Genomic DNA, 26,096 nt, shown 5'->3' with positions numbered 1-26,096 from the left:
CTACTGCAGAGCTCACACAAAGGGATCCTTCCCCTCAGCAAACTCTCCCATCACATTACCCAACATATCTGCAAAAGCAGGACATACTGCGCATGCTCTAGCCAACAAAGTGACCCGAGGGTGATTGATGTCAGCACCAGACCAATGAAAGGACGGTGGGCGGATCTGGAGGACCTAGCGGGATGTTGGTCCTCCAACCAATCAAAGTGAATGAAGGGCGGTGCTAAACTAAACCATGTGATCACCCTCGCGCGCGGCGCAGAGTCGCTGGAATGAATGCTCGCGAAGTTATGGAGAGAAAGGATACGGTAAGGAAAGAAATAAACAGGGAAATGGGATAAAAACTGTGCTGCTATGAGCGGAGAGGTTTTACAAACAAATTGTGCACGTCGGAAAACACAAATTTGAACGTCCCAGTCCCGTGTTTGCAGTAAATTAGGAATGGCCTCAGCGCGGCTGCAGGTCTGAGTGAGCGCCGCCATCTTTATTCGGGACAACGATTCACTGGACACGTGCGGAGCCGCCATCTTTGTAGGGGGCAAGGTGCAGCCAGGCGCATGTGCAGCCTTTCTCTCGTATAGAGTCACTGGGATCATAGCAGCCAATACTGCTCTGATTCACCTCTGGGCTCCCTCATAACCACTTTGTCAATATCTAGTTTCCTCAATCTCGAACCATGGGTGTATTTTTGGTCTGTTTACTCCTGTATTATTACTTTTATAGACCCTTTGTAAATGAGTTTTTCACTGCGGCCCAGCCCCTGACCATGTACTGCTCTATTATCAGATTACTTTTTTCTTGAATATTTTTGACAGTCAAGAATTCTTTTTTCCAACAAGCAAGTGTATGTTCCTTCCATTTCTGACTATCAGATTCTGCACCATTTTCATTCCCTGTAATCCATTTTGCACTCCCTGAAACATCAACTGTGTTTCTCCTTCCACAGATACCAGTGATTAATGTCAAAGCCCTGTTGCTTGTGGAGAGGGTGATGTTTGACTTTCATGTACAGCTGCAGTTTGTGTGGTGAAGGTGCTCCTACAATGTGGTTGGGTAAGTGGTATTATAGATTATTCATTCAGCAACAGTGATAATTTGAAAATAATGTCCAAATCAACAACAGTTTGTATTTTTATTATCATGCTAATAATTTCACAAAAGTACGATTGAGAACTTTAGACATAAGGTCATAGATGGAGATATTAGGTCAAGTGACCAAAAGCATTGCCAAAAAGCAGGTTTTGAGGGATGTCTTAAAGGTGGAAAGCAGACCTGTGAGGTTTTGGCTGCAAATTTCAGACCAAGCTGCTTCAGGAACTGTAGAAACAGCCACACAGGTGAAGTAATGAATTATCAAATGGTTGGGAGTCTCGAAGAAAATGGGTTGTCGAGGTCTCAAAGTGTGTGTGGTGCAGGGAGCTAGGGATTATCACAGCCAGGAATTAAATAAAGTGTGAGAATTTTAAATTGAGGGATATTGGCCAGGTGCTGACAGGTGAGACTAGATTGGGTTGGGGTATCTGGTCGGCATGGACGGGTTGGACCGAAGGGTCTGTTTCCTTGCTGTACATCTCTCTGGCTGTATGCTGTTGATTATAATTAGGAGCCTTTTGATGAATCAACAAGCAGAGATTTAGACTTTCTTGAGATTACAGGGAGATTGAATGTGGGAAGCTGGCCCTGAGTGTGTTGGGAAAATGAAATCTGGAGATAATACAAGGTGGATGAGAGTATATGAGCTGAGACAAGGGTAGAATCAGCTAGAAATAGTGGTCTTGGAGTGGGACTGGGCTGTCACTCTCACCTCACCTCACCTCTGGGATTCAGCTGGTTGCCTGATTGTGAATCAGGGCAGTAACACAATCAGGAGCTGAGTGGCCCTGGTGGAGCCTAAAATGAGTGTCGCTGAGCTGACTGTTGCTGAGCAGTTGCTGCTTGGTAGCCCTGTCAATGACATCTTCCATCACTTTACTGCTGGTCGAGTGTGCACTGATAGATGGAACTTGCCTGGGTTGGATTGCCCAGTGTTTTTGTGTTGAACATCCCTGGACAATGTTCCACATTGTCGGTAGATGCCAGTGCTGGAGCGGTACTTGGATTGGTGGGTGGCAAGTTCTGGAGCACAAGATATCAGTATTATTGCCAGAATATTGGCAGGGCCCGTAGCCTTTGCACTACTTAACCATTTCTTGATGTTATTCAAACTGCATCAAACTGGCTTAAAACTCGCATCTGTGATGTTGGAAACCACTGGAGAAGGCTGAGATGGATCATCCCGCTTTGCACTTCTGGCTGAAGATTGCTGCAAATGCTGTCGTCTTATCTGGTGCATGGGTGTGTGAGGCCCCTCCATCAGTTAGGGTGGGGATATCTGTGATACTTCCTCCAGTGAGTTGTTTAATTGTCCATCACCGTTCACAACTGGGTGTAGCAGAACTGCAGAGCTCCGATCTGTTCCATTGGATGTAGGATCACTTAGCTCTGTTGCTTGCTGCTGATGCTGTTTGATATGCTGGTAGTTCTGTTTTATGGCTTCACCAGGTTGGCACTTCATTTTTAAGTCTGCCTGGTGCTGCTCATGGCATGCCCTCCTTTCCTGTCCATTGTGATGGGTGCGAGCAGGATTTACAAACCCATGAGATTACAGATTGTGCTGGAGTCCAGTTCTGCTGCTGTTGATGTCCCACAGTGCCTCAGAGAGATCCAGTTTGAGATCCTACATCTTTTCAAAGTCTGTCCCATTTAGAACGGTGATAGTGTCACTCAACACAATGGAGGTTTTTCTCAACTTTAAGGCAAGTCTTTGTCTCCAAAAGGAATGTGTGATGGTCGCTCGTACTGATACTGTCATGGACAGATGTATCTGCAGCTGGTCAATTCATAACAATGAGATCACTCTTGTTTTTCCCTCTTGTTGGTTCCCTCACCACCCGCTGTAGACTCAGTTGAGCAGCTATACCCTTTAGGACCTGACCACCTCAGTCAGTAATTCTATTACAGAGCTAGTCTCAATTGTGGACATTGAAATCCTGTACCCAGAGTACATTTGACACCATTTTATTGCCTCGATGCTTCCTCCAAATGTTATTCAACATGAAGGAGAAGTGATTCATCAGCCAAGCAAGGACAGGATGTGGTAATCAGCAGTAGCCATGAGACTTCCTGGTCTCCGGAGCCAATGCTGTGTACTCCCAGGGCAAATCTTCCCTATCTGTACACCACTGTGCCACCACCTCTACCTGGTATGTCATATCCAGAGATTTCAGGAGAAAGTGAAGACTGCAGATGCTGGAGATCAGAGTCAAGAGTCTGGTGCTGGAAAAGCACAGCAGGTCAGGCTGATGAAGGGCTTAGGCTCGAAACATCGATTCTCCTGCTCCTCGGATGCTGCCTGACCTGTTGTGCTTTTCCAGCACAACACTCTCGATATCTATTGGTGGTGATGGTGGTGTCTGGTCATTGTTTGTAAGGGAAGATTCCGTGAGTTTGACTATGTCAGGCTGTTCCTTGACTAGTCTGTGAGACAGCTCTGCACATTTTGGCACCAAAATCCATATGTTAGTCTGGAGGACGTTGCACCATCGAGAGGGCTGATTCTGTGGTTGTAATTTCTGGTGCCGTGTTAGTTGCCAACTGGTCCATCCAGTTTCATTCCTGTGTTGAGACTTTGCAGTGATTAGTACAGTGAGTAGCTGGCTGGGCCGCTATCAGGTTGGCAGGATTTTTTTCGCCATTGACAATGGTTTCATGGAGATCAGGAGATTCCTAATACGTTGTTTTTTTCTTGAATTCAGATTCCACCATCTGCCAAGATGGGATTCGAACCAGGACTTCAGTCGTTTGTTTTAATATTCTGGATAAAAGCTAAATACATCAGGTTTGATCAGTCATTTTAAATATCACTAACCCTGGTTTTGTTTCTTTGTAAAACACTGTCCATCATCCTGTCTCCTCCATCCTCCCCTCCAACAACGAGTGAGGAGCACATGGAGTTTCTCTGTCACTAAGACTGAGATAATCCGATCAGCTGCTTCTCTCCCTCCCACTAGCCCACTGAGCCAAACTGCCTCACGTGGTGTTCCTGGTTTTTGTTCTAAACCTACATCTTTCTCCAGTCTCTTGTCAAGCCTTATCAGAGCTCACCTTGACCCTTTACCCTAATCTCACTAAACTCACTTTCCAACTCTCTTTCCTCCGCTGCCGCCTCATCACTCCCCTTCGCCAATTCATAGATATTGTTCCTTGTTCTGTCTGTTGGTCTTTTCTGGTTATGTCCTTCTCTCCCATTCTGTGAAAAACTAATATTTGACCTCACCGTTGTTGGAAAATCCTGCTCCATCTCCACTCTCCCTTTCCTTTCTGAATTCCTTGCATTTGGTGTCCCTCAACGATCTATCCTTGGTCTCTCCTGTATCTCACGTACACAGTGCCAGGAGGTGATATCATCCAAAAACACTGTTAGGTTTCACATGTACACTGACGATGCCCAGCTCTCCCTCCCCCCATCATCCCTCTCCATTACTCCACTGTTACTCAGTTATCAAACTGCTTATCACATTCTCACTCGTCGATTAGCTGCAATTTCCTCCAATGAAACATTGTCAAGGTTAAACCCATTGCCTTACTGCTGAGCCCCTCCCTCCCACTGGGAACTCTGAGGCAGAACGACACTCAACAATATTGCTGTTATATCTGACCCCAAGGTGACCTTTTGATCAGACATCCACACAATCACAGCACCAGGAAATCCAATCTTTTAAAAGTTGCTTTTCTCCACCTCACCCCAGCTCCATTGCTACTGAAACCCCTTACCCACGTCGGTGTTCCCTTATACTTGAATCCAAAACAGAACTCTTGATTCCGTAACTCAGAATCTGGTTTCAGACTCCCCTCTCAGTATTTACCCTCGGACACATCCTCTCAGTATTTATCCTGTCAAACCCCTTAAGAATCCCATCTGTATCAATGAGATCACCTCTCTTTCTCCAAAATCCAGTGAGTAGAGTTCCAAACTTTTCAGCCTTTATTTAAAAGATAATCCCTCCAAACCAGGGATCATCTCATTGAATCTTCCCTGAAATGCCTCCAATAAAGTGACACATTTCCTTCTCTAAAGGGACCAAAACTGCTCTCATTACTGCAGATATGGTGGTCTCACCAGCACTTCCACACGTTACTCTCAGGTATATACTCCAAACTCTAATACTGAAAACTTTTGAAACAAACATTCGATTCCCCTTCCTGATTCCCTGGTGTAACTGTGTGGTAGCTTTCTGTGTTTACTGAACAATTACCCCAGGTCCCTTTGTGGTGCAGCTTTCTACAGTTTCCACCATTTAAATAGTACTTTGTTCTTTTATTATCTCCTCCAAAATGAGCAACTTCCCATTTTTCCCAAGTTACACCCCATCTGGCAACTTGTTGCCTCCTTCTCCTGTGCATCTCTCTCTTTTCATAATCCTCTTAGACATTTACAGTTATGCCTTTTCTAGGAGATATCACCCCCCCCCCCCCCCTTCCCATTCTTCCAAACATTTACTGGGAGCACTGGGCAGTGGGAAGCAGACAGAGTTGCTATCTTTTTAGGGATACGCTTTGGAGTGATTGAGAGGATCTTCCCACCCATTGGTCAGGATGGAGACAACGTGCCCATCGTTAGGCATTAGCCTTTCACACCCGTGTCTTATTGATGAGGCAGAGCGGCAGCACGGAATGAAAGAAAAGAAAGTCATTCTTGTTCCCCATAACTCACTGACGCTTGGATCATTTTCTCCAATGTGTCAAAGAACAGCTGTGTTCAGTCACATGAGATCTCCAGTTGGAATCTCCTAGAAACCCACAGATTTCCCTCTGAGTTGACTGCTGAAGTCCTCTAGGGTAATATGTACAGTAATCCTGGGCCACGAGGAGGGGATGGTGTGAGTTTCTAACTTGAACTGATAGTGACAGATTTTATAAACTTGTATTACGGGATATTACAGGTGGACATTCAGATGGTAATCTCAGTAAATATTCTGCTAAACTCTGATTGAATTACTCAGTATATCAGGATCTGGATATTCGCATTGTGTGTGTGAGTATTGTGCTCCAGATCAATCCCATTTGCTGCTTAAAAATTCTCCTTTGAATCATCGCATTCTCTCAAAAGGTCTCCCCAAACCTTCAATGTGTCATGTAATCCTTTTATGATGACCTGATGAGTGTAAGGTTTATTATTCGAATGTGTAATTTTTGTATAAGGATGTCTCAGAGAGGGAGCAGAATATTCTTAAAGGGGAGAATAACCATTTTGAGGGGAGGCTGTTGTTTATTGGTATCAATGACATGGGAATAGAAGAGTTCACATTATTGGATCATTGGAATCTCTTGTGGGGTAGAATTGCCCTCCATCAGAAGGATGGATTGTACTGGCACTGGAAGGGAACAGTTGCTAGTGCTATTCAGGAGGCATTAACCCAGTGAAGGAATGTGGGTAAACCCAGAGAGAGAGTGAGGGAAGAGCTAAGTCTGATGCTTGTACAGTTCAGACATCAAACAGTCAAGGCAAACAAGGGCAAGGAACAGAATGAGCAGTTACACTGCATATGTTTCAATGCAGGGGGCAGAGGAGCTCAGGGTATGGTTTTGAACATTGCACTGGAATATTATAGCAATTACAGAGGCATAACTTAATGACGGATAGGACCAGCAGCTTAATGTTCCAGTGTATAGATGCTATAGCAAAGATAGAAAGGGGGCAACAGAGCAGGGGGAGAGGTATTTTTGATAAGGGATAACATTACAGCTGGGCTTCAAGAGGGTATTCCTGGGAGTACATCCAGGCAGAACTGAGAAATAAGAAAGGGATGATCCCCTTATTGGGATGGTACTATTGACCGCCTCTCCACTTCCCCAATAGTCAGCAGGGAGTTGAGAAGCAAATTTACTGAGAGATCACTTATCTGTAAGAACAGTATGGTTGTGTACAAGACTTGACCTTCTTTGTTATTCATTCACAGGATGAGGGTGTCACTGGCTGGGCCCAAAGGGCAGTAAAGAGTCAACTTCATTGCTGTGGGTCTGGAGTCACATGTAGGCCAGACCAGGTAAGGATGGCAGATTCCTTCCCTGAAGGATATTAGCGAATCTGATGAGTTTTTTTTTCGCAATAATCAACAATGGATTCGTGGTCTTTAATAGATTCTTAATTCCAAATTTTTATTGAACTCACATTCCACTGTCTGCAGTGACGGGATCCAAACCCTGGGCCCCAGAACGTTACCTGGGTGTCTGGATTATCCATCTAATGATAATCTCACTAGGCCATTTGGTAGGGCGAGTGACTGAAGTATCCGTGGGGCAGCACATCAGCACCAAAGATCCCATGGTCTCTGCAGAAGATAGAAAGGGCTGGGGAGGGAGATATATCCCTGGTGGTGGGGTCTGACTGTAGGTAGCAGACATAGCAGAGGTTAATGGAGATTAGTGGGTGGCAGGTGAGGACCGGGGGATTATATTCTTATTGTGGTTGGAGGGGTGGGGGGAAGGCGGAGGTACAAGAAGTGGAGGATATGCGTTGGAGTGCATTGTTGATCAAGTGGGAGGGAAATGCGGTCCTTGAAAGAGGAAACCTTTCTGGGATGTCCTGGAGTGGAATTGCTTCTTCTGGGAGCAGATATGGCAGAGGCGGAGGAATTGGGAGTACAGGATCACGTTTTTACAGGAATGTACTCGAGGGTAATCAGGAGAGCAAAAAGGGGACTTGAAATATCTCCAGGACATAGTTTAAGGAGAATCCAAAGAGATTCTACAAATACTTTAAGCATAAAATAATAACCAGACAGAGAATAGGACCCCTTAAAGATCAACAAGGCCATTTATGGAACAACAGGATGTGGGAGAAATACTATGCTATTCTATTCTAGAGAGTTTGGAGAAATAAATAGTGATAACTTGAAAAGTGTCTATGTTACAGAGGAGGAAGTACTGGATGTCTTAAACAGTAGCAAGGTGGATAAATCCCTGGGACCTGATCAGGTGTATTCCAGAAATTTGTGGAAAGCTAGGAAGGTGTTGGCAGTGCCCCTCCCTAAGGTATTTATATCATTGTTTGTGACAGGTGAGGTGCTGGAAGATGGGTGCCATTATTTTAAAAAGGTGGGAAGGAAAGGCCAGGGAACAAGAGAACAGTCAACCTAACGTCAGTGGTAGGTAAGTTGTTGGAAGGGATTCTGAGGGACAGGATTTACATGTATTTGGAAAGACGAGGATTGATTAGGGATAGTCAACATGGCTTTGTGTGTGGGAAATTCTCTCTCTCTAACTTAATTGAGTTTTTTTGAAGATGTGACAAAGATGATTAATGAAGGCAGACTGTGGACGTTGTCTATATGGACACTGAACGATGTTCCACATAGCAGACTCGTTAGCAAGGTTAGATAACATGGAATGTTGGGAGAACTAGCCATTTGGATACAAAACTGGCTTGAAGGTAGGAGGCAGAGGGTGGTGATGGAGGCTTGCTTTGCGGACTGGAGGCCTGTGAGCAGCATTGTCCTGCTGGAATGGATATTGGGTCCTTAAATAAATGACTTGGATGTGAATGTATGAGATATGATCAGTGGGTTTACAGAAGACACCAAAATTGGAGGTGTAGTGGACAATGAAGAAGGTTAGTTCAGAATGCAACAGGCTCTTGACCAGATGGGCCATTGGGGCGAGGAATGGCCGACTGGGCTCAATTTAGACAAATGTAAGCTGTTGGAATTTGGAAAGGCAAATCAGAACAGGACTTGTACACTTAATGGTAAAGTCCTTGGGAATGTTGCTGAACATAGAGACCATGGAGTGCAGGTTCATTGTTCCTTGAAAGTAGAGTCGAAGGTAGGCAGACTAGTGAAGGTGGTGTTTGTTATGCTTATATTTATTGGTCAATGCATTGAGTTCAGAAGCTGGGACGTCAAATTCTGGTTGGACAGGACATTGATTAAGCCATTTCAGGAATTATGTTTTAAGTTCGAAATTCCCTGTTCTGGAAAGGATGTTGTGAATCTTGAAAGAGTTCAGACAAGATTTTCAAAGACTTTGCTCGGGTTGGAGGATTTGGGCTACAGGGAGAGGGTGAATAGGCCAGGGTTAATTTCCCTGGAGAGGCAAAGACTGAGAGGTGACTTCATGGAGATCGATAAAGTCATGAAGGGCATGGATAAGGTGAACAGCCAGGGTCTTTTCCCCCCAGTTAGGTGGGTTCAAAACAAGATCACATGGACTAAAGTTGAGAGGGCAAAGATTTAAAATGGATCTAAGGGGCAAAGTTTTCAAGCTGTGTGTGGTGTATGTGTGGAATGAGCTGCCGGATGAAGTAGTGGAGGCTGATACAATTACAACATTTGAAAGGCATCCGATTGGGTACGTGAATAGGAAGAGTTTCCAATGATACGGACCAATAGCTGGCAAATGGGACTCCGTTTGTTGAGGATTCCTCGTTGTCATGGACAAATTGGACCAAAGGTCTGTTTCTGTGCTGTACATCTCTATGACACTAATAAATGAAAATAAGATGTGTTCCTCTTTTGTGGAGAGGTAGCAGAAGCACAGATAATTGTCCTTGGAGCTGAGAAGGTTAAGCAGTGATTTTGACCAGGTGCAAATTTGTTTCTAGGATATCTAATCTGCAGAGTGAGGGGAATTGTTAACAATGTCACAATTTTAGTAACTGTTTTCAGGTAATTGGCAAATAATGTGAATATGTGAACATTATTTTATTCAGTAAGTTCTGAGTATCTGGAACAGTCTGAATGGCAGCTGGACACAGACTCAGCAGTTATTCATAAACAGATTTGGAATTTTACTTTTTAAGGGAAGATTTGGGGGGCTATGGGCAAAGGGGAAGGGAATTGGGACAGATTTGCAGCATCTCCAGAGGAAGAGGGTACATCCCAAATGGGCTGAATAGCCCCAGCCCCTGTGCTCTGTGATACTGCCCCCATTGACTGTGAATGTTGAAGCTCATCCCAGGGCAGAGAGAGGGAGGATCCCACCACCCACCTCACAATGGGCCCCGAATGATTGATATCAGCGCAGGCCAATAGGGGGCAGAGGGCAGTACTGGAGGACCAGTTCGTACCAGTTTGTCCTCCAACCAATCGGAGTGAATGAGGGCATCCTCAAGGCTGGAACTAAAGAAAGGCACATATCACAGAGATCTGAGAAACTGGAGGACATAAGATAGGGAGTGTTCTGTGGCTGGTGAAGAATTATATAAATCAGGAAGAGTTGTGAGGCTGGATGAAGTGACAGTGATCGGGAGAGTTGAGGATGGAGGAATTTAGAGTTAGTGAGGATTAGAGTCATAATGTTATACAGCAAGGAAACAGGCCCTGTGGTCCAACCAGTCCATGCCGACCATAATTCCAAACTGAACTAATTGTACCTGCCTCTGCTTGGTCCACATCCATCCAAATATTTCCTAGTTATGTACTTATCTGAATGTCTTTTAAATATTGTAATTGTATTCACAGCTACCACTTCCTCTGGAAGTTCATTTCACATGTATAATTTTTTTAAAAACCCTAATGTCTTTTCTGAAATCTTTCTAATTTCTTCTCAAAATGAATGCAGCACAGTTTTGAATCCCCCCCCCCCTCCCCCCCAGCAAAACACTTTCTGATTTTGTCAACCTGTAATAAGGTGACCCCTCAACCTCGTGCACGCCAGTGAAAAAAATTCCCAGCCTATCCAGCCTCTCCTTAGAACACAATCCCTCCATTCATGGCAACATCCTGGTAAATCTCTTCTGAACCTGCTCCAATTTAATATCCTTCCTATAACAGCACAACCAGAACTGGACAGAGTATTCCAGAAGAGGCCTCCCCAACGTCCTGTACATCCTCAACATAACGTCCCAACTCCTGGACTCAAAGGTCTGAACAATGAAGGTAAGTGTGCTAAGCACTTTCTTAACCACTCTGTCTACATGTAACACAAATTTCAAAGACCTGAAGCCCTCGGTCGCTTTGTTCCCATATCACTACTCAAGGCTCTACTTTTATTGAGTGTAAGTCCTGCCCTCGTTTGTTTTGTCAAGATGTTATATTTTGCATTTATTCCAATCAAAAAAATTTTTTGAGTATAAAGGCAGTAGGAGTATAATTAAAAGAGAAATCAGGAGGCGAAAAAGGGCCGTGAGATAGCTTTGGCAAATAGGGTTAAGGATAATCCGAAGGGCTTTTGTAAATACATGGAAAAAAAAAGGCTAACTAGGGAGAAAATAGAGACCCTCAAAGATCAGCAAGGCAGCCATTGTGTGGAGCTGCAGGCGATGGGCGAGATAGGAAACAAGTATTTTGCATTAGTGTTTACTGTGAAGAAGTACATGGGAGATATAGAATGTGGGGAAATAAATGGTGTCATCTTGAAAAATGTCCATATTACAGAGGAGGAGGTGGTGCTGGATCGGTGGCTAAGGAGCTGGTGCAGGGGAAAAGGATTCACGTTTTTTGGATCATTGTGATCTCCTCTGGAGTAGAGTTGACCTGCATAAGAAGGATGGATTGTACCTCAATTGGAAGGTGTCTAATATCTAGGCAGGGAGACTGGCTGGTGATACTCGGGAGGCATTAAACCAGTGAGGGAGTGGGTATAAACCCAAGAAGGTAGTGAGGAAAGAGATATGTCTGAGGCTGGTACAGTTCAGAAGTCAAATAGTCAAGGCAGGCAAGGGCAAGGAACAGAATGAAGACGGACTGAGCAGTTGCACTGCATTTACTTCAATAGAAGAGGCCTGACAGGGAAAGCAGATGAGCTCAGGGTGTGGTTTTGAACATGGCACTGGGATATTATAGCAATTACAGAGGCATCACTCAGGGATGGATAGGACTGGCAGCTTAATGTTCCAAGGTATAGATGCTATAGCAAGGATAGGAAGGGGGACAAGAGAGGAGGGGGAGTGGCATTTTTGATTCGAAATAGCATTATGTTTTTGCTTAGGGAGGATATTCCTGGGAGTATGGTCAGTGAAGTTATTTAGGTGGAACTGGGAAATGAGAATGGGATGATCACCTTATTGGGGTTTTCTGCATGGATTTCGTCTGGGCCCTCTGGTTTCCTCCCACAGTCCAAAGATGTGCAGGTTGGGTGGATTATCCAGGCTGAATTGCCCGTAATGTTCAGGGATGTGCAGGCTCTGGGAAATGCAATGTTACAGGGGCAGGTTAAGAGGCTTTCAGGGTCAGTATCAATGTGATGGGCTGAATGACCTGTTTCCACACTGTTGGGATTCTCTGATAATTCTATTTTTAAAATATTTACAGAAAATAATAGACCAGATCGAAAAGTTAAGGTTCTGAATTGGACAAAGGCCAATTTTGATGGCACAAGGTAAGAACGTTCATCTGGCCCCTTAAGCCTGCTCTACCATTCAATAAGATCAGGGCTGATCTTTTCATGGCCTCAGTTCCACATTCCTGCTCTCTCACCATAACCATTAATTCCTTTCCTGTTCACAAATCTACATTTTGCCTTAAAAGCATTCAAGTTGATAATGTCAAATGCTGCACTCGGCAGGGAATTCCACAGATTCACAACCCTTTAGCTGAAGAAGCTCCTCCTGAACTCAGTCCTAAATCTGCTCCCCCTTATTTTGAGGTAATGCTCTGTAGTTTGAACCGACCCCAGTGGAAATAGCCTCCCTGCTTCTGTCTTATCTACTCTCTTCATAATTTTATTTTTTCCTATCCAACCTCCCATTCCTCTAAATTACAATGACTATAGAACCAGTTTTCTCAATCTCTCCACATACACCAACCCTCTCAACTCCCAACTCAAACTAGTGAACCTCCTGTGCCAGTGCATCCTTGCTAATGTAAGGGGACCAAACCTGGACACAGTACTCCAGGTGTGGCCTCACCAGCATCCTGTACAGCTGCAACATAACCATACCTCTAGCAATGAAGGACAATATTCCCTTCACTGCCATAATTACCTGCTGCACCTGCAAACCAACTTCCTGAGATTCATGCACAAGGCCACCCAGCTCTCTCTGCACAGCAGAATGCTGCAAGATTTCACCATTTCATCATCCAGTTTTCTGTTCGTACGACCAAAATGGATGACCTCACATTTCCCAACATTGAACTCCATCTGCCAGATCATTCACTTAACCTATCTGTATCCCTGTGCAGACTGACAGTGGCCTCTGCAGACATTGCTCTACCTCATCTTTGTATCAAATGTGAACTCTGACACCGGACACTTGGTCCTCAACTCCAAAACATTTGTGTAAATTGCAAACAGTTGTAGTGCCAACACTAATCCAAACACCCATTTATCCCCATTCTTTATTTTTTGCTGGTTAACCGATCCTGTATCTATGATAATACATTACCAATAATGCTGTGCATCTTTACCTTATTCAGCAGCTTTTTGTGTGGCAACTTATCGGATACCTTCTGGAAATCCAGGTACACCACATCCACCGAGTCCACCTTGTCCAACGCACTCGTCGTATCCTCAAATAATTCCAGTAAATGTGTTCTACATGACCTGTCTTTCCTGAATCCATGCTGTGTCTGCTCAATGAGACAATTTCTACCCAGATATCTCACCACTACTTCCTTGAGAGGTTCAAGCATTTTCTCCACTACAGATATTAAGCTAACGGGTCCTTTTGAAAAGTAGTGGCACCACATTTGCAGCTTCCAGTCTGTCAAAACCATTCCAGAATCCACCAACTTTTAGTGAATTTTCACGAGTCTATTTGTTATTCTCCACCCCCCCCCCCCCCCCCCCCCCCCATCTCCTTTATTCCCTGGGATGCAATCCATCAGAGCCTGGATACCCATCTACCTTTAGGCTGTTATCTTTCCCAACATTACCTCTTTACTGGGAATGATTGCTTCTGTATCCTCATCTGCCATTGCCTCCATAGGCCTGCGACAATGAGAGTACACAGACAGTATGTTCCTGTTAAGGCCAAGGCTGGTAGGTGTACAGAATGCCGCCTGTTGAAAGAAATTGAGAGCCTGGTCAAGAAAATGAAGCAGGCGTATGGCAGGTAAAGACAGCTATGTTTGTGTGAATCCCTAGAGGAGTATAGGGGCAGTAGGAGTATACTCGAGGTAAACCAGGAGGGCAAAAAGGGGACATGAGATAGCTTTAGGAAATAGGTTTAAGGAGAATCAAAGGTGATTGTACAAATACACTAAGGACAAATGAGTAACCAGGCAGATAATAGGTAACCGCAAATCAAGGCTGTCTGTGGAACCGCAGGAGGTGAGAGAGATTCTGTATGAGCGGAGAGGTTTTACAAACAAAATGTGCACATCGGAAAACACAAATTTGAACATCACAGTCTTGTGTTTTCAGTAAACGGGGAATTGCCTCTGTGTGGCTGCAGGCATGGGTGCGCGCCACCATCTTTATTTGGGGCAAGAATTCACTGGAAACATGCGGAGCCACCAGTTTTTTAGGGGGCAAGGTGCAGCCAGGCGCATGTGCAGCCTTTCTCTGGTACAGAGTCATTGGGCAGGATTTACACAGAGCACATTCAATCTCAGAGAAATGGATGTTTATTTCTGGATTTGTTTCGTCATTCATTTAAATGATTTGGTATCGTAAATGAGTTTGCAGGTCATACAAAATTGGAGGTGTTGTGGATAATCAAGAACGTTACCTCAGATTACAATGAGATATTGGTCAGATGGGGTATAATTTAGATAAATGTGAGGTGCTGCATTTTGGAAAACCAAATCAGGGCAGGACTTATACACTGAATGACAAGGCCCTGGAGATGTTTGCGGAACAAAGAGACCTTGGACTGAAGGTTTATAGTCCTTGCAAGTCAAGGATAGGATGCTGAAGAAGGTGTTTAGTATATTTTCCTTTATTGATTCGAGCATTGAGTATAGGATGTGGGAGGTCATGTTACTATACAGGACATTCGTTAGGTCACTTTTGGAATATTGTGTGCAATTCTGGCCTACCTCCTATCAGAAGGGTGCTGTGAAACTTGAAAGGTTTCATAAAAGACTTACAAGGATGTTGTTAGGGTTGGAGGATTTGAGCTACAGGGTGAGGCATAAAAGGCTGGGGCTGTTTTCCCTGGAGTGCCATAGGCTGAGCGGTGATGTTATAGAGATTTATACAATCATGAGGGGCATGAATAGAGTAAATGAACAAGGTGTTTTCCCTGGAGTGGTGGTGTCCAGAATTAGAGGGCATTGCTTTAGGGTGAACGGAGAAAATTTCAAAGGGGGCTAAAGGGCAACTCTTTCATGCAGTGGGTGGAATGAGCTGCCAGAGGAAGTGATGGAGGCTAGTACAATTAAAACATGTTAAAGGCATCTAACTAGACATATGATATGTTTAGGAAGCGTTTACAGGGATATAGGCCAAGTGCTGGCAAATGGGAATAGACTAGGTTCGGATACCTGTTTGGCAAGGATGAGTTAGACCGAAGGGTCTGTGTCGGTGCTATACATCTCTATGACTGTGGGATCGTAACAGCTTATACTGCTCTGCTTCATCTCTGGGTTCCCTCATGACCACTTTGTCAATATCTAGCTTCCTCAATCTTGAACAATGGGTGTATTTTTGGTCTGTTTGGTTTTTTACTATTATTGTTACAGACATTTTTGTAAGTTAATTTTTCACTGCCGCCCAGCCCCTGACCATGTGCTGCTTATCAATATTTTCCGGAAAATCTTTAATGGTCGAGAATTCCTTTTTCCAATAAGCAAGTGTATCTTCCTTCCATTTCTGACTATCTCATTCTGCACCATTTTCATTCCCTGTAATCCATTTTGCACTCCTTGAAACATCAACTGTGTTTCTCCTTCCACAGATACTAGTGATTAATGCCAAAGCCCTGTTGCTTGTGGAGAGGGTGATGTTTGACTTTCTTGTACAGCTGCAGTTTGTGTGGTGAAGGTGCTCCCACAATGTGGTTGGTTAAGAGACATTACAGAATATTCATTCAGCAACAGTAAAGATCTGAAGGTAATGTCCAAATCAACAACAGTTCATATTTTTATTGTCATGCTTATAATTCCACAAAAATATTATTTCGAATTTTAAACATCAGGCCAGAGATGGTGATATTAGGTCAGGTGACCAAAAGCGTTGTCAAATAAGCAGGTTTTGAGAAATGTCTTAAAGGAGGAAAGCAGACCTGAGAGGTTTTGGCTGTGAATTTCAGAACGTGTTGCTTTGGCAACTGTGAAAGCAGCCACACTGGTGAAGTAATGAATTAACAGATCATTGGGAGTCTCGAACAGAATGGGTTGTCGAGGTCTCAAAGGGTGTGTGACGCAGTGAGCTAGGGATGATCACAACCAGGAATTAAATCAAGGGTGAGAATTTTAAATTGAGGGATGTGGGCCGGATGCTGGCAGGTGGGACTAGATTGGGTTGGAATATCTGGTCGGCATGGACGGGTTGGATTGAAGGGTCTGTTTCCAAGCTATACATCGCTGTAGCTCTATGTTCTTGATTATGAATAGCAGCCTTTTGATGGATCAACAAGTTCTGGTACAAGGGAGTACTTGGGCAATAGAGATTTAGTTTTTCTTGAGATTACAGGGAGGTTGAATGTGGGAAGCTGGCCAGGAGTATGTTTGGATAATGAAGTCTGGAGATATGACAAGATGGATGAGAGTATATGAGCTGAGACAAGGGTGGAATCAGCTTAGTGGCCTTAGAGTGGGACTGGGCTGTCACCCTCACCTCGCCTCTGGGATTCAGCTGGTTGTCAGGTTGTGAATCAGGGCGGTAACACAATCAGGAGCTGGGTGGCCCTGGTGGAGCCTAAAATGAGTGTCACTCAGCTGGCTGTTGCTGAGCAGCTGCTGCTTGATAGCCCTGTTGATAACATTTTCCATCACTTTACTGCTGGTCGAGTGTGGACTGATAGATGGAAATTGGCTGGGTTGTATTGCCCTGTGTTTTTGTGTTGAACATCCCTGGGCAATGTTCCACATTGTTGGTCGATGCCAGTGCTGGAGCGGTACTTGGCTTGGTGGGTGGCAAGTTCAGGAGCACAAACCATCAGTGTTATTGCCAGAATATTTGCAGGGCCCATAGCCTTTGCACGACTTAACCATTTCTTGATGTTATTCAAACTCAACCGAACTGGCTTAAACTCACATCTGTGATGTTAGAAACCACTGGAGAAGGCTGAGATGGATCATCCCACTTTGCACTTCTGGATGCAGATTGCTGCAAATGCTGTTGTCTTATCTGGTGCATGGGTGTGTGAGGCCCCTCCATCAGTCAGGGTGGGGATATCTGTGATGCTTCCTTCAGTGAGTTGTTTAATTGTCCATCACCGTTCACAACTGGGTGTAGCAGAACTGCAGAGCTCCGATCGGTTCCACTGGATGTAGGATCACTTAGCTCTGTTGCTTGCTGCTGATGCTGTTTGAAATGCAGATGGTCCTGTTTGGTAGATTCACCAGGTTGGCACTTCATTTTTAAGTCTGCCTGGTGCTGCTCATGGCATTCCCTCCTTTCCTGTCCATTGTGATGGGTGAGAGCGGGATTTGCAAACCCATGAGATTACAGATTGTGCTGGAGTACAGTTCTGCTGCTGTTGATGTCCCACAGTGCCTCAGAGATACCGAGTTTGAGATCCTACATCTCTTCAGAGTCTGTCCCATTTAGAACGGTGATAGTGCCACTCAACGCGATGGAGGTTTTTCTCAACCTTAAGCTAAGACTTGTGTTTCCAAAAGGAATGTGTGATGGTCGCTAGTACTGATACTGTCATGGACAGATGGATCTGCAGCTGGTCAATTCATAACAATGAGATCACTCTTGTTTTTCCCTCTTGTTGGTTCCCTCACCACCCGCTGTAGACTCAGTTGAGCAGCTATACCCTTTAGGACCTGACCACCTCAGTCAGTAATTCTGTTGCAGAGCTCGTCTCGATAGTGGACATTGAAATCCTGTACCCAGAGTACGTTTGACACCATTTTACTTCCTCAGTGCTTCCTTCAAATGTTGTTCAACATGAAGAAGAACTGATCCATCAGCCAAGGAAGGACAGTACGTGGTAATCAGCAGGAGCCATGAGATTTCCTGGTGTCCGGAGTCCATGCTGAGTACTCCAAGGGCAAATCCTCCCTGTCTTGTGCCATGACCTCTGCCTGGTCTGTCCTGCTGGTGGGGCAGGACATATCCAGAGATTTCAGGAGAAAGTGAAGACTGCAGATGCTGGAGGTCAGAGTCAAGAGTCTGGTGCTGGAAAAGCACAGCAGGTCAGGCTGATAACTGGCTTAGGCTCGAAACATCGATTCTCCTTCTCCTCGGATGCTGCCTGACCTGTTGTGTTTTTCCATCACTACAATCTCAATCTCTTGGGATGGTGATGGTGGTGTCTGGTCATTGTCTGTAAGGGTTGATTTCATGAGTATGAGTATGTCGGGCTGTTCCTTGATTGGTCTGTGAGACTGCTCGGCACAATTTGGCACCAAACTCCAGATGTTAGTCTGGAGGACATTGCACCATTGAGAGGGCTGATTCTGTGGTTGTATTTTCTAGTGCCTTCTTAGATGACGAGTGGTCCATCCAGTTTCATTCCTTTGTTAAGACTTTGCAGTGATTAATACAGTGAGTAGCTGGCTGGGCCACTGTCAGGTTGGGAGGGTTTTTTCTGCCATTGACAATGTTTCCATGGAGATCAGGAGATTCCTAATTCCAGTTATTTTTTCTTGAATTCAGATTCCACCATCTGCCAAGATGGGATTCGAACCAGGACTTCAGTCGTTTGTTTTAATATTTTGGATAAAATTTAAATACATTAGGTTTGTTCACTCACTTTAAATATCACTTACCCAGGTTTGGTTTCTTTGTGAAACACTGTCCATCATCCTGTCTCCTCCATCCTTCTCTCCAACAACAAGAGTTTGGAGCACATGGAGGTTCTCTGTCACTAAGACTGAGATAATCCGATCTGCTGCTTCCCGCCCCCCCCCCCCCTCACCCCTCACCCCTCACGTGGTGTTCCTGGTTTTTGTCCAAACCTATATTTTTCTCCAATCTCATCTCCTGTCAAGCCTTATCAGAGCTCCTCTTGACCCTTTACCCTAATCTCACTAAACCATAGACTTTCCAACTCTCTTTTCTCCTCCACCTCATCAGTCCCCTTCACCTATTCACAGACATTGTTCCTTGTTCTGTCTTTTTTGGTTATGGTCCTTCTCTCCCATTCTGTGAAAAACTGATATTTGACCTCACGTTTGTTGGAAAATCCTGCTCCATCTCCACACTCCCTTTCCTTTCTGAATTCCATGCATTTGGTGTCCCTCATGGATCTATCCTTGGCCCCTCCTGTATCTTGCCTACATACTGTCAGGAGGTGATATTGTGCAAAAGCACCATGTTGGGTTTAACATGTACACTGATGTTGCCCAACTCTCCCTCCCCATCATCCCTCTCCATTACTCCACTGTTACTCAGTTATCAAATTACTTACCACATTCCCACTACTTGATTAGGTGCAATTTCCTCCAATGAAACATTGTCACAGTTAAACCCATTGCCTTACAAATTCCTTTTCCTAACTGCTGAACCTCTCCCTCTCACTGGGAATTATGCAGCAGAACTAGACTCTTCACAATGTTGCTGTTATATCTGACGCGAAGCTGACCTTCTTATTAGACATCTACACAATCCCAAACACCAGGAATTCCAATCTCTAAACCGTTGCTTATCTCCTCTTCACCCTAGCTCCATTGCTACTAAAAACCCTTACCCATGTCTGTGTTACCTTTAAACTTGACGAATCCAAAGCAGAACCCTTGATTCTGTGACTGGCTCAGAATCTGGTTTCAGACTCCCCTTTCAGTATTTACCCTCAGACACATCAGTATTTATTCTGTCAAACCCCTTAAGAATCTGGTGGTGCGGTCTGATTGTTGCTGGTGGAAATGGCAGAGGATGATGTGTTGTATCTGGGTGGAAGGTAAGGACTTGGGGGGGTGGGGGTTGTTCTATCCTTGTTGCAATTGGAGGTGTGGGTTTCAAAGGCAGAGGTGCAGGAAGTGGAGGAGATATAGTGGATGGTATTGACCACATGGGAGGGGAAATTGCACTCCTTGAAATATGGGGCCATTTGGTATGTTCTGGCCTCACTGGAACACTGCAGTAAGCATGAGACAGAGATGTTGGCCAGGGAACAGGCTCGTGTGTTAAAGTGGCAGGCAGCTGGAAGCTCGGGGTCTGTTTTTGCAGCAGAACGTAGATCATCAGTCGCCATTTCCGCCACCTCCACTGAGATGCTGCCAGACACAGGTTCCTGTCCCCTCCATTAACAGCTATGCACCCCCCCCCCCCAAGCCAGATGGTAATCCACTCCTTTGTCTTTCCAAATGTTCGAGTCTCTCTTTGGGTTCTGTCCCTGCCTATTATTTACTCTTTAACCCCTATGATCTGCAGGTTAGTTGAATTGGCCAAGCTAAATTTCCCATAATGCTCAGGGATGTATAGGTTAGTTGCATTAGTCAGGAGAAATGTAGAGTAATAGGGTAGGTGAATGGGTCTGGGTGGGATACCCTTCGGAGGGATGCTGTGGACCTTTTGGGCCAAATGGCCTGTTTCCACAGCGTCAGAATTCTAATTTTCCCAGCTCCATCGGTTCTGAGGAAGGGCCACTGGACAGATTTTTGTTCCCAGATGCTGCCAGACCTGCTGAGCTTTCCCAGCACCTTCTTCTTGTTGTTCCTGATTGACACCATCCATACACCTTCTGGATTTGATTCAGACAGGGGGAGGATCCCACCACTGACCTCACAATGGGGTCCAGCTGATTGATGGCAGCTTCCGACCAATAGGAAAAGGTGGTGGGACTGGTGGACCAAGTGCAACTAGTTGGTCATCCAAACAATGGGAGTGAATGAGGGGCGTGGCCAGTGGGATGACACGTCACCAGTAACTCTGCTGATGCAGCGCCACGTGACACGGCCGTCGGTGAATGTGGGAGACACAAACAGGGAAGGGGAGAGTGGCCTTGGAGACGGAGATAATGAGTCACTTTCGACTGGAAAGTTTTAATTACACTCTGTGCGGTTTGAAAGTCTGAACTAGAAACTCTTAATCCCCCGTTTGCAGCAGATGGGAAAGTGGCTGCGGCCCTCAGGCTGTGAAAGGTCCTGGGATATGGCCGCCATCTTTATTGGGGGTAAGGTATAGTGAGGCGCATGTGCATGTCCCCTTCCTAGGGTGGTGGGGGGGGCGTGCAACTTGAAAAGAGGCATTTACACATCAAGCACATACCAAGAAAAAAGTGTGTCTTTATATTCTTCCTGTACTGACTGAGTTTTGTTTTGTGAATTCATTTCATAGGATATTAAATGAGAATAATTGGGGCTGGGATCTCAAAAGCAAGTTTTTACAGTCAATGGGGTCATCAGGATCTGAATGTTATTGGCATTTAACTGTGGAAGGAGAAAGGTTTCTCTGCTCTGTTTGTGGGAAGATATCTCCAATATTTTTGTTAAGAAGAAAGATGTACAAATTCATGATTGGGTCACCCTTTGGGTATCTGCTGTGTTCTGGGCCCTACAGCTGAGGAAGGAGATATAAGCCTGAGAGGGAGCACAGATTTATCCAAATTACACCTCGTCTCTTTGTAAGAACTCTCAGATTTAGACCCAATCACCCACTTCATGATGTTAACCTGTAAACTTCATATTTTTAATTACCTGTAAACTTCCCATTAAAAATCCTTTTGGACTAAAATTCCATTACCTTTTCAGGTGGAATGTTCCAGCTTCTGACAACTGTCTGTTCATTCAGAAACTGCTGAGGTCCATGTTGACTCTGGGATTACAAAGGGCTGAGCTGAAAGATGAGGTGCTGTCCCTGAGCTCCCATTGAGATGCATTGGAACAGTACAGGAGGCTGAGGGCAGTGTAGGTGTGAGCAGACAATGAAAATGACAGGGCTGCACTGTGAGGGCTGCTTGGCTCAATGAGAGTGTTCTGGAGTTGGGTGTAAACAGAGCGAGGGGAGACAGGGAGAAGGTGAAGCTGAAACTCAGTTTTAGTTCAGGCCTTTCAGAAATTCACAGTCCCAATGGGAACAGCCAGTTTTTAAGTGATACCTGCGGAGTATTTTTTTAACAGTTTTTAAAGTATTTTTTTCCTGAGGGCAGTTGAGAGTTAACCACATTGCTGTGGGTCTGGAGTCAGATGTAGGCCAGACCAGGTGAGAATGACCGTTTCCTTCCCTACAGGACATTAGTGAACCAGATGGGTTACTAACAATCAACAATAGTTTCATGGTCATCATTCGCCTTTTCATTCTAGATTGTATTGAATTCCGATGCTGCCATCAGCCATGTTGGGATTCTATCCCTAATCCTCGGAACACTGTACATATCACTCATCTGGCAGGAATACCATTAAGCCATTGCCTCCCTTTTTAGCAATGTTTAAAATAAAGTTCCATCATTCTACGTGTACAATGTGAGATAAAATACTGCAACGTCCATGTGTCAGCCTCTCCAAAAGGTCAATCAACAGAAATTTGTTTGAGGGCGAAATATTTCACTTATTTTTCGGGGGGGGGTGGGTTATTAAACAAAAATGAATCCAAATAAAAACCTTAAGCCACGGCCATGTAATTTCTGAAGCCGGAGGGAGATTACAGAGACAGGGAGGGTGGTGAGGCTGGAGGGGGATTACAGAGACAGGGAGGGTTGTGGGGCCAGAGGGGGATTGTTGTCCAAACATCACTGTGGTGTACATGGACTGCAGCATTTCAGGGAGGCGGTTAACCACCACTTTCTCCAAGACAAGTAAAGGTGGCCAATAAATACTGGTCTGGGCAGCAAGGGCAACCCCCAGTGAATAAAACCAAGCAGTGACCTCTCTGAGCTGACTTGTTGTGAAGTTAAAAACCTCTCTGGAATTGGAGTGGGCAGAGAAGAGAAACAGTGACATTTCACAGCTGCCCTCAGAGAGACCTCACCCTTGGAAGTACTCAGAGCCGGGGATCAGCTCAGTGAGTTTCAGTCTCTTCAAATATCAATCTTAGTCGGTTTTATTTTATTAAATCTACAATCGTGAGTCAGGTGACTATTTCTTTTTAATGTCTTAGGGTCTCTTGATTAAATGTTTAAGATATAAAACGTAAGCATTAAGTTATTCTCGGGCAGTATTTTTCGAGCAGTAAGACTGTGCCTTTGTCTTGGTCTGTCGATTGTTAAGGCGGAGAGATGGCCTGTTGTAGAGTGGCGTGCTGTTCCTGTTGGATGTGAGAGATTAGGGAGAGTTTCAATGATCCTGATAATTGTCTGCAGGAAGTGTGATTGCAAATCCTATTGGAACGTATGGATTGGTGGAGGAGTGATTAAAGGCAGTGAAGAATTGACAGGAGCCGGGGGTGGGGTGGGCGGTGTGATAGGTGGCAGTCTCAGGAATGCAGGATACTGCAGATACAGTCAGGTAGATGGGTTACCTCCAGGAAAGCTAGGAGGGGTAGGTTGGTACTGCAGGAGTCTCCTGTGGCTATCCCCATCTCAGACAAGTATACGGTTTTGGAAAATGTAGGTGGTAATACACTTTCAGGGGAATGTAGCACTGACAGCCAAGTTACTGGTACTGAGACTGGCTTCTAACATAATGTGAAGTATATCCAGTTCCACACGATCGATGGTGAGAGGGGACTCTCTAGTCAGGGGCACAGTCTGCCGTTTCTGCAGCTGACAGTGAGACATCAGAATGGGGTGGTGCCGCCCTGGTGCCAGTGTCAAGGATGTCTCTGAGGGAGCAGAATATTCTCAAAAGGGAAAATAACCAGTGGGAGGTCATTGTACATTGGTACCAATGGCGTAGGAAGGTAAAAGCATGGGGTCCTGACGAGCAGGGAGATTTGCTAGTGCCACTCGGGAGGCATTAAACCAGTGAGGGAGTCGGGGTAATCCTAAAGGGATAGTGAGAAAAGAGGTGAGTCTGAGGCTGGTACTGTTCACAGGTCAGACTGTCAAGGCAGGCAAGAGCAAGTCACAGAATGAGGTGCGATGGACCAGTTACACTGCATTTATTTCAGTGCAAGAGACCTGACAGGTCAGGCAGATGGGCTCAGGGTATGGTTTTGAACAAGGCTGTCTATGGAACCACAGGGTGTGCAAAAGATATGCAAATATTTCACGTCATTTTTATTGGTGAAGTATATGAAGCTCGAGAGTTTGGAGAAATAAACACTGGTAACTTGAAAAGTGTCCATGTTACAGAGGTGGTGGTACTGGATGTCTTAAATCGCATCAATGTGGATAAAGCCCTGGAACCTGATCAGGTGTATCCTGGAACTTTCTGGAAATCTAGGGAAGTGATTGTTGGGCCTCTCCTGAGGTATTTGTATCGTTGATAGCGACAGGTGAGGTGCCATTATTTTTAAAAACGTGGTAAGGAGATGCCATGGAACAAGAGAACAGTGAGCCTGAAGTCAGTGGCAGGCAAGTTGTTGGAAGGGATTCTGAGGGACAGGATAACCATCTATTTGGAAAGGTAAGGAATGATCAGGGAGAGTCAATGTGGCTTTGTACATGCACAATTGGGTCTCACTAACTTGAGTGAGTGTTTTGAAGTGACAAAGAAAATTGATTAAGCCAGGTAGTGAATGTTGTTTATATGAACATTCAACAAGGTTCCACAAAGCAGACTGGTTCGCAGGGTTAGATAACATGGAATGCAGGGAGAGCAAGCCATTACAAAACTGCCTGGAAGGTAGGAGACAGAGGATGATGATGGAGGGTTGCTTTGCGGACTGGAGGCCTGTGAGCAGCAATATGCTGCAAGGATGGATATTGGGCCCTTAAATAAATGACTTGAATGTGAATATATGAGGTATGGTCAGTAGGTTTACAGAAGACACCAAAATTGGATGTGTAGAATAAAGAAGGTTAGTTCAGAATACAACAGGATCTTGATCAGATGAGCCATTGGAGCAAGGAATGGCAGATGGAGTTCAATTTAGATAAATGTGAGCTGTTGTATTTTGGAAAGGCAAATCAGGGCAGGACTTATACACTTAATGGTAAAGTCCTGGGGAACATTGCTGAACAAAGAGATCTTTGAGTGCAGGTTCCTAGTTCCTTGAACGTAGAGTCACAGGTAGGTAAGGGAGTGAATGCAGCATTTGGTATGCTCCCCGTTATTGGTCAATGCATTGAATGCAGCTGTTGTAACGTCATATTGTGGCTGGACAGGGCACTGATTGAGGCCCTTCTGGAATTCTGTTTTCAGTTCCAATCTCTCTGTTCTCGGAATAACGTTGAGAAACTTGATAGGGTTCAGAAAACATTTGCAAGGATTTTGCCAGGGTTGGACGGTTTGAACTTATTGGGCAAGGCTGAATAGGCTGTCTATTTTCCCTGGAGAGTTGGAGTCTGAGCGGTGATCTTATAAAATCATGAAGGGCATGGATAAGGTGAGCAGTCAGGGACTTTTTCCCAAGTTCGGTGGGTCCAGAACTAGAGGGTACAGGCTTAAGGTGAGAGGGAAAAGATTTAAAAGGGATCTAAGGGGCATCTTATTCATGTTGAGGGCATTGCAAGTATGGAGTGAACTGCCAGAGGAAGGGGTGGAGTCTAGTACAGCAGCATTTAAAAGGCATTTGATTGGGTACATGAAGAGGAACGATTTAGAGGGATAAGGGTGAACCGCTGGCAAATGGGACTCCATTAATGCTCTCCGTTATTGGTCAATGCATTGAATACAGAAGCTGGGATGTCATATTGTGGCTGGACAGGACATTGGTTAAGCCACTTCTGGAATTCTGTTTTCAGTTTGAATTTTCCTGTTCTGGGAAGGATGTTGTGAAACTTGAAAAGGTTTGGACAAGATTTACAAAAACGTTGCCAAGATTGGAGGATTTGGCCGACAGGGAGAGGCTGAATAGGCTGGGGCTATTTTCTCTGGAGAGTCAAAGACTGAGAGGTGACTTCATGGAGATATATAAAATCACGAGGGGTGTGAATAAGGTGAGCAGCCGGGGTCCTATTTCCTCAGGTTAGGTGGGTCCAAAACTAGAGCACCTGGGTTTAAATTGAGAGGGGAAACATTTAAAAGGGATCTAAAAGGCAACGTTTTCAAGCTGAGTGTGGTGTGTGTATGGGA

At 44.8% G+C, this 26,096-nt stretch overlaps 1 long non-coding RNA gene across 9 annotated transcripts in view; it reads left to right on the top strand.

Moving 5' to 3' along the window:
* Positions 1-242: 242 nt before the first annotated feature.
* LOC140470150 (uncharacterized) overlaps positions 243-26,096 on the top strand; it is a 56,422-nt gene continuing 30,568 nt past the window's right edge. For 2 of the 9 annotated variants that reach the window (XR_011956434.1, XR_011956443.1), the window contains exons 1-7: positions 243-308; positions 947-1,053; positions 3,795-3,877; positions 6,999-7,085; positions 10,812-10,916; positions 12,291-12,357; positions 15,821-18,779. This is a non-coding gene — a long non-coding RNA (uncharacterized lncRNA). Of the gene's footprint in view, positions 309-946; positions 1,054-3,794; positions 3,878-6,998; positions 7,086-8,098; positions 8,191-10,811; positions 10,917-12,290; positions 14,033-15,820; positions 18,780-26,096 lie in introns of all 9 variants that reach the window. The other 7 variants (XR_011956439.1, XR_011956441.1, XR_011956438.1 and 4 more) reach the window with 7 other exon arrangements.

This window comes from Chiloscyllium punctatum, chromosome 50, assembly GCF_047496795.1.
Source record: "Chiloscyllium punctatum isolate Juve2018m chromosome 50, sChiPun1.3, whole genome shotgun sequence".
NCBI lineage: Eukaryota > Metazoa > Chordata > Chondrichthyes > Orectolobiformes > Hemiscylliidae > Chiloscyllium > Chiloscyllium punctatum.
Note: the sequence above shows the minus strand (reverse complement) of the source record. Positions and strands in the feature narration are given on the sequence as shown.